This window comes from Balaenoptera ricei, chromosome 7 (assembly GCF_028023285.1).
Source record: "Balaenoptera ricei isolate mBalRic1 chromosome 7, mBalRic1.hap2, whole genome shotgun sequence".
Classification (NCBI taxonomy): Eukaryota; Metazoa; Chordata; class Mammalia; order Artiodactyla; family Balaenopteridae; genus Balaenoptera; species Balaenoptera ricei.
Window position 1 is genome coordinate 78296724 of NC_082645.1, and position 12738 is coordinate 78309461.

General features: G+C 37.3%; 1 long non-coding RNA gene across 1 annotated transcript; it reads right to left on the reverse strand.

The window, feature by feature from the left end:
* Positions 1–290: 290 nt before the first annotated feature.
* On the reverse strand, positions 291–4223 carry LOC132369111 (uncharacterized). The gene is made up of 3 exons (XR_009504261.1): positions 4103–4223; positions 1913–2282; positions 291–652 (listed from the first exon to the last, which is right to left on the reverse strand). It is a non-coding gene; the product is annotated as an uncharacterized LOC132369111 (long non-coding RNA).
* Positions 4224–12738: the final 8515 nt, after the last annotated feature.

Here is a 12738-nt window from a genome sequence, read left to right on the forward strand (position 1 = left end):
TCAGTGAGTTTTTAATACTGAGTGTCTAACTTCAAAAAGACTGATATTGTTTAAAGGAGAGGTAAGACTCCTAGGTTCCCTTTACGTAATTCTCCGCATCCCACTAGATCACCCTCTTTTGGCTTCAGCGCCCCTAACTGAATGAGCACATTTTCTTTTTTCATTTTTCCAGTCATGAGCCTTTTCTTCATTACCTGAGGATGTAGTCTTCTAAGAATGTGCACCTCCTGCTTAAAGCATTCTGCTCAGGGCAGGTATGATGAACTCCTCAGCTAAGAGGTGCTGGTTGGATTTTTTTTCTAGATCAAAGCTTTCATCTTGATTCATTAGGGAAAATGCCACATAAATCACTGAGTCAGTGATATCCCTGGAGTGCAGCATTTGTCTCCATCAGAAAGGGTCTGCAGTCTTCAGTGAGGGGAAGCGAAGGACTTGCTTAAGGCTGGCTCTTGAGAAGATGGTTTTCACCCTATCTCATGTCCAGTGTGGGAAGTAGGACAAAGGATTTTAGGAGAGTAAGAATCAAAGGCAGACCAGCTCTCGCCTGATATGGACGGTACTCGAGCAGGACAGATGTTCCAAGTCACATGTGGAGAAGTATTTGTGGTTGGATTCTGTTTGAAACTGATTGTTGATACTCTCATGAGACAGCCTGTGACAAATTGTATAATAAAAATGTTAAAAATAGCATATTTATTCCTTGGAAAAGCTGAGTTCCCACAATTCAGTGAGCTGGGAAAATTGCTAAACTTTTTGGACACAAAGTGCTGATTCTCTGTTCTTATAACCCTTTCATTACACATAGGATTTTTTCATTATAATTTTTGTTTTTCTGAACTGTTTCAGCTAGCCTTTTTAAAAAATAATAAAACAAATAAGTCAACTTATATAGTTGAATAAAAATTTTAAATCCAAGTAAAATGTACATGCAATATTGATAAATTACAAAATGACAGTAAATTTTTCAGAAAATTCTATGCATATATCAGCCCTGCCCATTAGAAATATAATGTGAGCCACAAATGCAGTTCACATATGTAATTTAAAATTTTCTAGTAGTCACATTAAAAAAGTAAAAAGAATCAAATAAAATTAATTTTAATGATATATTTAGTATATTTTATTTGACCCCATATATCCAAAAATCTTATCGTTTCAACATGCAATCAATGTAAAAATGTTATTGAGGTGTTTTATATCTTTTTATTGAATTAAATTTTCAAAATTCAATATATATTTTATACTTACCACACAGCTCAATTCAAACCACCCACATTTCAAATGCTCAGTTACCACATGTAGCTAGTGGCTACCATATTAAAGGTCACAGGTCTATACCATAACAAACATTTGAATAGAAGTTTGAAAAAAATAATTATCTAAAAATATGTAGATATTTACCAGTGTTTCCTAGGGCCTTTCATGTACAATGGATGCATAGATCTTGGTTGAGAATGTAGGAGATGAAGAATACATAAAGACAGAGTAGGGAAATACTTTGTGTGGTATGACTGAGGTGAGCTAGAATGAGAAATGTTTGGACTATCTAAGTAGTTTCATACTGGGTTTGCCAAAAAGTTTGTCTGGGTTTTCGTAATGTCTTATGGGAAAACACGAACGAACTTTTTGGCCAACCCATAGATGTCAAATAGCACTATGTATCAGAAATGCTTTTGGCTGCAAGTAACACAAACTGAATTACAGTGACTGTGATGGTTAATTTTATGTGTCAACTTGGCTGGGCCATAGTACTCGGACATTTGGTCAAATATTATTCTGGATGTTTCTGTGAGGGTGTTTTTGGATGAGGTTAACATTTAAACAGGTGGACTTTGAGTAAAGCAGATTGCCCTTCATAATGTGGGTGGGCTTCATCCAATCAATTGAAGGCTTTAATAGAACAAAGACTGACCTCCCCCAAGCATCTGTCAGCAAATGGCCTTTGGACTTGAACTGCAGCATCAACTTTTCCTTAGGTCTTCAGTCGCTGGCCCACCCTGCAGTTTTGGACTTGCCAACCCTATAAATCATGTGAACCAATTCCTTAAAATAAATCTCTTTCTATATATAGACACATCTTATTAGTTCTGTTTCTCTGTATAGTAAATTAAACCAAGAAGGGTTTATTTTGTCACAGAAGAAGATATCTGGAGGCAAATAGGTGCTGACTTTGGTTCAGCAGCCTGTTGATGTCATGGCAGTGTCTCTGATTCTCTTGACCTTTCCCTCATGCTTACTGCCACATTTTTGCAAAATGGATGCTGCATCTCCAGACGCCACATCTGCATTCAAGGGAGGGAGGGAGGGAAAAGGGAAGGAAGGAAGAAAGGAAGGAAGGAAGGAAGGAAGGAAGGATGGATGGGAGGGAGGAAGGGAAGGAGGGAAGGAAGGAAGGAAGGAAGGGAGGACAGGAGGGAGGGAGGGAAGGAAGGAAGGAAGAAAGGAAGAAAAGGAGGAAGGGGAAGGGAGGGAGGAAGGAATAAAGGAAAGAAAAAAAAGAAAAGAAAGAAAAAACTGGGATGATGTTAAAAAAACAAAACTTTCAGAATCCTCCCCTGTAATCTTCTATTGTATCACATTGTATCACAAAGTCACTACTAGCACAAAGGTGGCAGGAAAATCAAGTGCTTTGTTTTTCCAGCCTCTATAGTAGAAAATAGCAAGAGAGGAAGAGATTGAAATTTACTATTGGATCAACCAATCCACAGTGTCAAAGACTAAGTGGAAATTGGTACAATCCTTTGGAAGGGAGTATATAAATATATACACTATAAACCATAACAATTCCAAGCATTCTATAACTGAAGCATTAAGATATTCCTTTCATCATTATCTATAATTTTGGATTATACACCCATTGTTTTAGTTGCCCAGCCTCTAATACCTTTTCCATTTAGAAGGGAATACGAGAATAGCAGTGAGGCAGAACCCATCACAGAAGTTAAAAGCAGCAGATATTTTTCCTCCCTGGGTCATGGGACCTTCACACTGACTCAGACACTTGTGGAATTTTGGGTCTTTGGGGAGTGATGCAGGGCTCAAGGTCCATTAGAGATTATTTGAATCTGCTGCTCTACAGTCCAGGGTGCCGGGCCAAACACCAGAGGCGGCTATGCTTGGTGAGGATGCTGATAGTACTGACCTCACAGGTTTCTTAGGAAGAGGGGGTGAGATGATGCTTAGCAGAGCACCTGGCATATAGTCAGCCCTCCATGCACATTTCCTCTGTGTATTACGTGATATCACAGATATCTTTCTTCCTTGCAGCAGAGCAGTAGCACCTCCATTCTCTTAAAATAACCCGCCCTCCCTGTCTTCACTGGTCCTGCTAGAGTGTTGTTGCCTTCCCTGCCTCCAGCCTCCAAACTTCAGGCTATATCAGAATCATGTTTTCTTATTTGCAGTCCTGATCAGCTGGCTCCTGGCTTTTTTTTTTTTTTTCTTTCTTTCTTTCTTTCAAGTGACGCATCATCATCATCTGCTGAATAAAGTCCAAATCTCATAGCCTAGAAGCAGGACACCTCTGGAATGCCCAAATGGGAGAGACTTGGGGGCAGCAATATGATGAAGGAGATTGAAAAATTATCTTATTTTTTTACTTAGATTGATTTTTTTTTAAATATTTATTTATTTTATTATTTTTTGGCTGTGTTGGGTCTTAGTTGCAGCACGCGGGATCCTTCCTTGCGGCGTGCAGGCTTCTCTCTAGTTGTGGCACATGGGCTCCAGAGCACGTGGGCTCTGTAGTTGCAGCATGCAGGCTCCAGAGTGCATGGGCTCTGTAGTTGCGGCACGCGGGCTTAGTTGCCCCACGGCATGTGGGATTTTACTTCCCCAACCAGTGATCGAACCGGCATCCCCTGCATTGCAAGGCGGATTCTTAACCATTGGACCACCAGGGAAGTCCCCAGATATTTTTTATACATCAATAAAATGAGCAAAGTTTTTTTAAAAGCCAACTTCAAGGCACTCCCAATGGCCATATCTGGGACAATTTGAGCAACAAAATGAATAATGATAGTAATGGATTATAACCTATAAAATAGGAATATATGAGTCCTTGTCCATCAATGGATGAATGGATAAATGGAATACTACTTACCCATAAAAAAAGAATGAAATCCTGCCATTCATGATAACATGGATGGACCTTGAGGGTATTATGTTAAGTGGAATAAGTCAGATGGAGAAAGACAAATACCATACGATTTCACTCATATGTGGAATCTAAAAATAAAACAAAAAAATGAGCAAACAAAATAAATTCATAGCTACAGAGAACAGATTAGTGATTATCAGAGGGGAAGGGAGTAGGAGGGTGGGTGAAATGGGTAAAGGGGGTCAATTGTATGGTGTTGGATGGTAACTATATTTGTGGTGGTGATCACTCTGTAGCATATACATATGTTGAACTATAATGCTGTACACCTGAAACTTACATCATAAAAAAAGAATACGAGTCCGTACTGATATAAATAATTGAATGAAGAAATAAATGGAGCAAAAGGGAAAGCTCTTTCTTAAAATAGAAGTATAAGTAATCAATGAAGAAGGAAATGTTGACAAAAATTACAGTAATAATTGCTTCAGGCAAAAATCATCAATGAGTGCCAAAATCAGTAGGTGAAAGTATGATTAGAGACACTATAGTTGTACGACCTTACATGACACATATTATTATAAAGGGAAAAAATATTAAATTTAGAGTGGAGACTTCTGGCAGAACCACCTTAATGAAGTGATCAAAAATTAACATTACCAGTAATGGAACAAATCGTGCCCCCCTGGTATGACGCTATAAGAAGGACACGTTGCTCTGTGGTATCCTTGCTAAAAATACATAACCTACATTAGTTGGTTCTCAGCTAGAATTGATTCCCTCTCACACTTAGGGGACTTTAAAAATGTCTGGAGACATTTTTGATTGTCAAGAGTGCTACTGGCATGGAGTGGGTCAAGGCTGAGGGTGCTGTTAAATATACAATAAAAGCAATGAAGAGGAGAGCCTCCGACAACAAAGAATTATCAGGCCCAAAGTGTCCATGGTGCCAAAATTGAGAAACACTGATCTAAGTTTAATTGTGAGGAAACATCAGATAAGCCCTCATTGGGGGACAGTCTACAGAATAACTGACCGATACTCTTCAAAATTATGAAAGATAAGGAGAGATGGAAGAACTGTTCAAAGTTAAAGGAGACTAAAGAGATAGACATCTAAGGTCAATGTGTAATGACTGAAATGTGAATGAGAAAAAAGACATTGGTGAAACAACTGAAGAAATTTAAGTAAGGTCTGTAGATAGATAATAGAGTTATATTGGTGTTAATTTCCTGATTTTGATCCTCATGCTTTGGATATGTAAGATGTTAACATTTAGGGAAACTAGGTGAACAGTAGACAGGAATTCTTTGTACTATTTTTACATCTTTTTATTGACAGTCTAAAATTTCAAAATGAAAATTTTTTTAAATAAAAAAGGCTTAAAAATAAAAGAAAAAGGAAATGGAGACAGACATAAAAGGATTTGAGAGAGCACAATAAACACTGAAGACAGGCAAAGAAAATAGAACATATGGATAATATGAGAACCTTTCTGAAATTAAAGATTTGAAACTGAAATATTTAAAGAACATACCATCTACCCTGAGAATACTGACCCATGATGATCAACACCAAGACATAGTCTAGCAAAGTCACTCAACTTTAAAGAGAAAGAAGATACCGCTTAAGTATCCAGAAAAAAAGAGTACGTGATTTATAAGGAAAAGAAAATTAGATTATTATACCTTTTGATGCTAATGCTCTATATGAGAAAAATATGAAGTAACAAATTTAAGATCTTTAAGGAAACAAGTGTGAATCAAAGATTTCTTTTTTTTTTTTTATCCAGCATAGCTTTCAAGTGTAATGGGCACAGATCTCAGAAAATGTTGCTCCCATGATTCCTTCCTGTGAAATCTTCTAGAAAATGAGCTTCAGACAACAAAATAACTAGACAGATATTGACTGACCTAAGGACTGTTGGTGAACATTAAGTACAGAGGTCCCCTAGAACTAATACAACTGAATAGTAAGAGGGAATGCTTCGAGCTGTACCCTCTGATAGTGTAGATATTGTACAACTGTTTAAAAACGGAGGAGGGAATATTTTCAGTAATCATATTGGTGTTCATCTTATAATTGCTATCCTGAGACTATTAGGTGTATAATAGAAAACAAATAAATAATAATGAGATATTCAAGTCTATCATCTCCTTTGTCCCTGAGAACAATTCTGTCATCTCTGGTTCCTTAAGAACCAGGATTCTTGATATGGAAGAAAAGAGATACTAAAGTAGTAGAGAAGAGGTTAAGTAAAAACTCTGTAATTTCATAACTGAATTGGAACTATCAATATAAACCCATGAGGTACTTGATCTAATTTTATCCCTGGATATGGCCACTGAAAAGACCTAGAAACAGTAAGCTACACAATAGCAATGAGCATCTCTAGCACCCAGATTGTGGTCTTACAATACCATTTGTCACTACAAGGGACCAGGTCTCTTTGGAGAAATGTCTGGTTCTAGGTATAAGGCAGTAAATGAACAAGATGACCCTGGAACATCTCATCACACCAGATGGCAAAGAAGCTATCAAACACTGCTCGGGTTGTGTCTAAATGACCCTGGAGTCAACCTGAGGAGGCTCTCACTAGCCAAAGATGGAAAATTTTGAGTTAATAATGATAATTGCAATGTAAATCCATGATTTCACAAAAATATGGAAAGTAATTATTACTTTTGGCAGATGATAGAAAATCAAATAATTATCTTGAAAACTGGCAAGTAGAGCTAAATAACCAAATATTCATCCCTCCTTTCCTATATGAACTGTATCACAGTACAACCAAATAATGGATGAGGGGGAGTGTTTCTTTATGAAAGTATTCTAATGAATAAATTAAAAAATGTTATAGAACTAGAATACCATAATTTGTGGTAGGTATTAAGTGTCAGCAGTTTCTAAAAACAAAATGAATGACAATCAGATGTTATGTGCCTCCAAAGTCTTCATAATGCCACCTACAGATTTGTCAAGGGGATGAACCAGAGTCTGACCTTGTCTCTGGATTCATCTTCTAGTTTGCAGGAAATATAGAGAATAGAAGACTAAGTCAGGAGAGTGCTTACTCATGGGGAAGGGAGGGTTTGTGATTGGGTTGGGACACATTGAAGGGCTTCTGGCGTGACTGGTGAAGTTCTATTTCAGGACCTTGGAGACATTTGCCTTGTAGTAATTCAGTAAGCCATACATTTAATTCATGTAGTTTTCTATATTAGTGTTTTATTTTACAGTAAAATTAAAGAGGATATGAAGAAAAAGAAAGAAGATAAAACCACCAAAAAATTGAGTGAATTTTTCCATAACTGTTAGTTTGAGAAGGCAATGTCTCACAGAGGTCATGGGTTGATTTGACATAGCAAACTTACTTCTGGAGGACTTTGGGTTAAGTTTCCTCCAATTTACTGTAACCTTTCATGAACAGGTTTATTTTTAAAAAATAAGTAAACAAAACAGTGATAAGCTTTGTCCCTTGCTCTCCCAGAAGTGGTGAGAAAATAGAGTTATGTGTTTTCTCTTGCAAAAGCGTGCTTGATATTACCTAAAACATGTTTGTAATTTATCACGGCAATAAATTTCTATGAATCAGTTAGGCAGCATGACAAGATACATGACTCTGGATTGTTTATTTATGCTGTCTACTAAGTCCTATTATTAGGTGGAATCTTTTAGACATGTTGATGCTTGCGCTATAGGCATATCAAGACAGTGCCTTGCATACTGAAGATACTCAATAAATGCTTGTTTTATAAAATTTCAGTGAATAAATTAGACAGAAGAACATATTAAATTGTACCATGAGTATGCAAATAGCTAAATCTAGACTGTAGACTTATATGCTGTTTATAGATTAAAGCAGGAAGGTCTTCATCAGGAGTATCCCAGAATTCTGCCTTCTATTGTTATGTTAATTTCCTACATCCTCTTGTGGCTTTAAATAAACTGATGACTCCCAAATGTATATCTGCAGCCCAGACCCCTCCCCTGAACTCCAGGTATATATTCTAATAGCCTACTGGACAGCTCCACTTGGCTGACTAATAAGCATCTCAAACTTATTATGTGCCCAACCAAATTCCTGATTTCCACCTCCCCAGACTTTCTCTACCCACAGTTTTCCTATCTCAGTAAATGTCTACTTCTTCCTTCCACTTGCCTTAGTCCCAAATCTTGGGGTCATCCTTGGTACCTCCGTCTTTCACACCCTACATCCAACCCATCATCAAATCCTTCCAATTCTACTTTCAAACAGAAATCTGTTTCTTATGACATGCACCACTACCACTCTGGTTCAAGCTGCCATCATTTCCTTTTATTTCAATACAATTTCAAACATGTAAAAAAGTTGCCAAAATAGTATAAAGAGCTCCCATATACCCATTATCCATATTTTCCAATGTTTTACATTTTTCTTCAATTTCTTTGTCATTCACTCATCTCTTTTTTCTTCCTTCTCTCAAACACACAAACGTAACACACACAAACAGATACACACACACAAATAAACATACGTATATTTTATTCTGAACTTGGTCACTTGATTAAAGTGGTATCTACCTGGTTTTTCAGTGTTAAATTATAATTAACTTTAAGACTATGTAAAGATGCTATTCCTCATCAAATTTTCAACCACTAGTTTTAGTTTCCATTGATACTTTTCAAATTCCAGCATTCCTTCTAAATTTATTAGTTGTCATTATTCTGTAAAAAAGAGATTTTCCATCTGCCATTTATTTATGTATTATGTATTTGTTTATATCAGTATGAACTCAGGGACATATTTTATTGAATGCTTTATATTCCATTGCTTTTATTATATATTTTGATATCCAGTTGGATTATCCTTCTTCTGTATTTTATATCTACATATGTTATAAATCTCATAATACAATACTATAATATTATATTCTTTGCTTTAGAAAGTGAGCAATCTTTAAAATAAAGAGAGGAAAAATGTGATCTTTAATTTTTGCCATTTTGGTGCTCTTCATTCGTTCCTGTAAATCTGTATTTCCATCTGGTGTCCTTTGTCTTCATTTTGAAAACAATTCTTCTCTTGTCATTTTAGTAGTGCAGGTCTGCTATTCTATATTCTCTCTGTTCCCCTGCTGGAACTCCAAGTACACAGATAATACATTACTTGATATTGTTCCACAGGTCACTTAACTCTATTCATTTTTTAAAAACTTTTTTTCTTTCTTTTCTGTGGATTAGATCATTTCTATTGATCTATCTTGAAGGTCACAGTCTCCTCCTTCTGCTATTTCCAGTCTATTGTTAAGCCCATCTAGTGAATTTTTCATTTGTGGTATTATACTTTTCAGTTCTAGAACTTTAATCTTTTTCATAGTTTCCATTTTTTCTGTTGAGATTCATCAATAATTATGGCTACCTTTTCCTTTAAGTCACTGAACACATTTATAATACCTGCTTTAAAGGTCTTGCTTGTTAATTCCACTATCTGGTCATCTTGGGGTTAGCTTCTCTTGATTGCTTTTTCTCTTGACCATGGGTCACATTTTTCTCTTTCTTCACATGTCTAGTAATTTGGATTTCAAACTGGGCATTGTGGATGGTATATTGTGGAGAATCTTGGATTCTTTTATCCAGTTGTTCTAGCAAACAATTTACTTGGCTGAACTTAAACTCCAAACTCTGCCTCCCCTTATGTGAGCAGCAGTTAAAATTTCTGGTCAGTTCTTGTAGTCTTCTTCCTATTGTTTTCTTCTGGACTTTTTTTACCCCAGGTGTTTGCAGTTCAGGGGTCCACCAAGGAGTTGAATGGAATTTACATGCAGAATTTTGGGGTCCCCACTCTGTGGAATCTTTTTTTCTGAGACTTCTTTGCTCAATTTCCAGCTGCTCTTACAGCCTCTAAATTCTGTCTGTCTCTTCAAACTGGTAAGACTGCTTTCTGAGTGAGTTCTAGCTGCCCCATGTTACATGGACTGGAGCCTGCTATCCAGTGAAAACCCACAATCTCACTTAACGTGATTCCTTTCTTCCAAGGGTTGAATTCTCTCCAGTTTTTACCTGCTTCTGATCACTTGACAGTGCCTTAAAAAACATTTTGTTCAGAGTTTATAACTGTTATTTGCGAGAGGTTTAATTGATACATGTTACTCTACCATTCTCGGAACCAGAACCCACCATCATTTCTTACCTAGAGTATAGAAATGGCCACCTAATGGGTCTCCTTGCTCCCACTCTTGCCCTTTCAGTTTTCTACCCAGCAGTCTAAAGTGTCCTTTTAGCATTAAAGTCATATCGTTTCACTTTTCTGGTCAGAACCCTCTATTTCTCACCTCATTTAGAGTAAAAGCCAAATTCTTTGCAATGAGTTACAAGGCCCTCTGCCACCTGGCCTCTCATTATCTCTCTAACTACATCTCATGTTCTGCTCCAGGAATACTTGCCTCCTTGCTGTGCTAACACACAGTAGATATACTCCTATCTCAGGGCATTAGTTCTGGCTGTTCCCCCTGCCTAAAATGCTCTTCCTTCAGGTATCCACCTTGCTCACTCCTTCACTTACTTCAGGTCTGGCTCAAATGTCACCTTCTCAGTGAGGCCTTCCCTGACCATTCTATTAAAAATGCAACCTCCCCTCCTCCCCCTCCCCATTTCTTATCTCCTTTCCTTAATATAGTTTTCTTTATAATACTTACTGCCATCTAAAATATTATCATTTTACTCTTTTGTTTATTTTCTACTTCTACTAGAAAAAATGAGCTCCATGAAGGCAAGAGTTTTTGTCTCTTTGTTCATTGCTGTCTCCTCAGTGTCAGAACAGTGCCTGACAGTTAAGAGATGCTCATTAGACATTTGTTCACAGAAGAGTGAATAAATTCGGATCGTCCTCCTTGTCAGGCAGGTCTATACTTAAAACCATAGATACAAATTCAATGATGAAGTCTGACTTCTCCTAATTAGGGATCAGGCAATACAATAGGTCTACCAAACTCTTACTGTAAGATAAACCTATATTCTTTCTGTCCCAGATATGAAGAGCAGCAGTAATAAGATTCATTCTACCTAGACCTGTCTAAATTTATATGGTAGTTTAGCTGTAGTATAATACAAAGCACATAGGCTTTGGCATTGGACAAAGGGCACTTCGAACTTTGGGCTATTTAACACCTCTGAGCCTCAATTTCCTCATCTGGAAAGGAGGTTAATGGCCTTTACCTAGGTTTATTAGTTGAGATTGCCTAAGTTTGAGTGACAGAAAAATCTGAAATAACAAAGGATCAAACAAGATAGAAGTTTATTTATCTCTCATATATAAATCTGGAGGTTGGTCCAGAGTGGGTATGGCACTCCATGCTGTTAGGGACTCATTTCATCTTGTGGTTCTGTCCATAGCGGCCTACATTACCAAGTTCACCTGAAGTCCCAAGGTGGTTGCTCCTGTTCCAGCTTCTGCGGCATATAATGTAGTGTTTATTTTGGAGGCTATCAGCCCACTTGAAAATGTTATTACCATGGCAAAAGGAAAGAATGAATGTTACAAAGGGCAAATGGTAGCATTACACTCTAGCTTATTGTAAAGATTAAGTGACCCTAAGATTCATGATATCTAGAAACTACCTTCTCCTTTTTCTTCACTAAATCATCTCTTGGCCTCTCCCTTTCAAGAAAATGAACATTCTTTAATCCTTTCCTTCTGGTTCTTATTTCTTACGTATTTTTCTTTTTCTTTTTGCTTTATCAGTAGTTACTTTATTCATTTATTTTTAATTGAAGTATAGTTGATTTACAATATTATATTAATTTCAGGTGTACGGTTTCTTATACATTTCTGCTGTACTTCCCTAAGCCTTCTCAGTCTTCTCCAACTCTCACAGGTAGAGATGAAATCTAATCATACCAATCTAAATAGGGCTATTCCAGGTCATGTTAAGCCATTGTTGCCCATCCTTGGTTGGACCGGTCATCACTACAGGGGTTCCTTAACAACAAAACTATATCGATTGCTGGTTTTCAAGAGGTGTCCCTCAGATCCTCAGAATTCCTTGGAATCAGATGTAATAAGGCAGAGGTACAGTATTTTATTTGTGTTTGTTCTGATACCTTTAGCTCTTTTCTCAGCACTCTATGTAAAATGAAGTTCTAGGATGTCACTCACCACCTCTAAATGATCAATGTTTTTAAGTGGAAGAATTCTTTTTTCAAATAAGATCTTATGAATATACTCCAAACAGACTGAAGCACAATTGTACTGATTGAAGCAAGGGTGGGGCCATAGGCAAATTACTGGTCTAGATCATCTCTTAACTCGTTTAGAATCAATTAGTAGAGGATGAGTGCTACTGATTATGAAAAGGGGTTTGTCAAGGAAGTCAAGATTCTTTTTTTTTTTCCATAAATTTATTTATTTTATTTTTGGCTGCGTTGGGTCTTCGTTGCTGTGCGCTGGCTCTTCTCTGGTTGCGGACAGCGGGGGCTACACTTCGTTGCAGTGCGCGGGCTTCTCATCGCGGTGGCTTCTCTTGTTGCGGAGCACCGCTCTAGGTACGCATGCTTTGGTAGTTGTGGTACGTGGGCTCAGTAGTTGTGGCTCGCAGGCTCTAGAGCACAGGCTCAGTAGTTGTGGCGCACAGGCATAGTTGCTCCGCGGCATGTGGGATCTT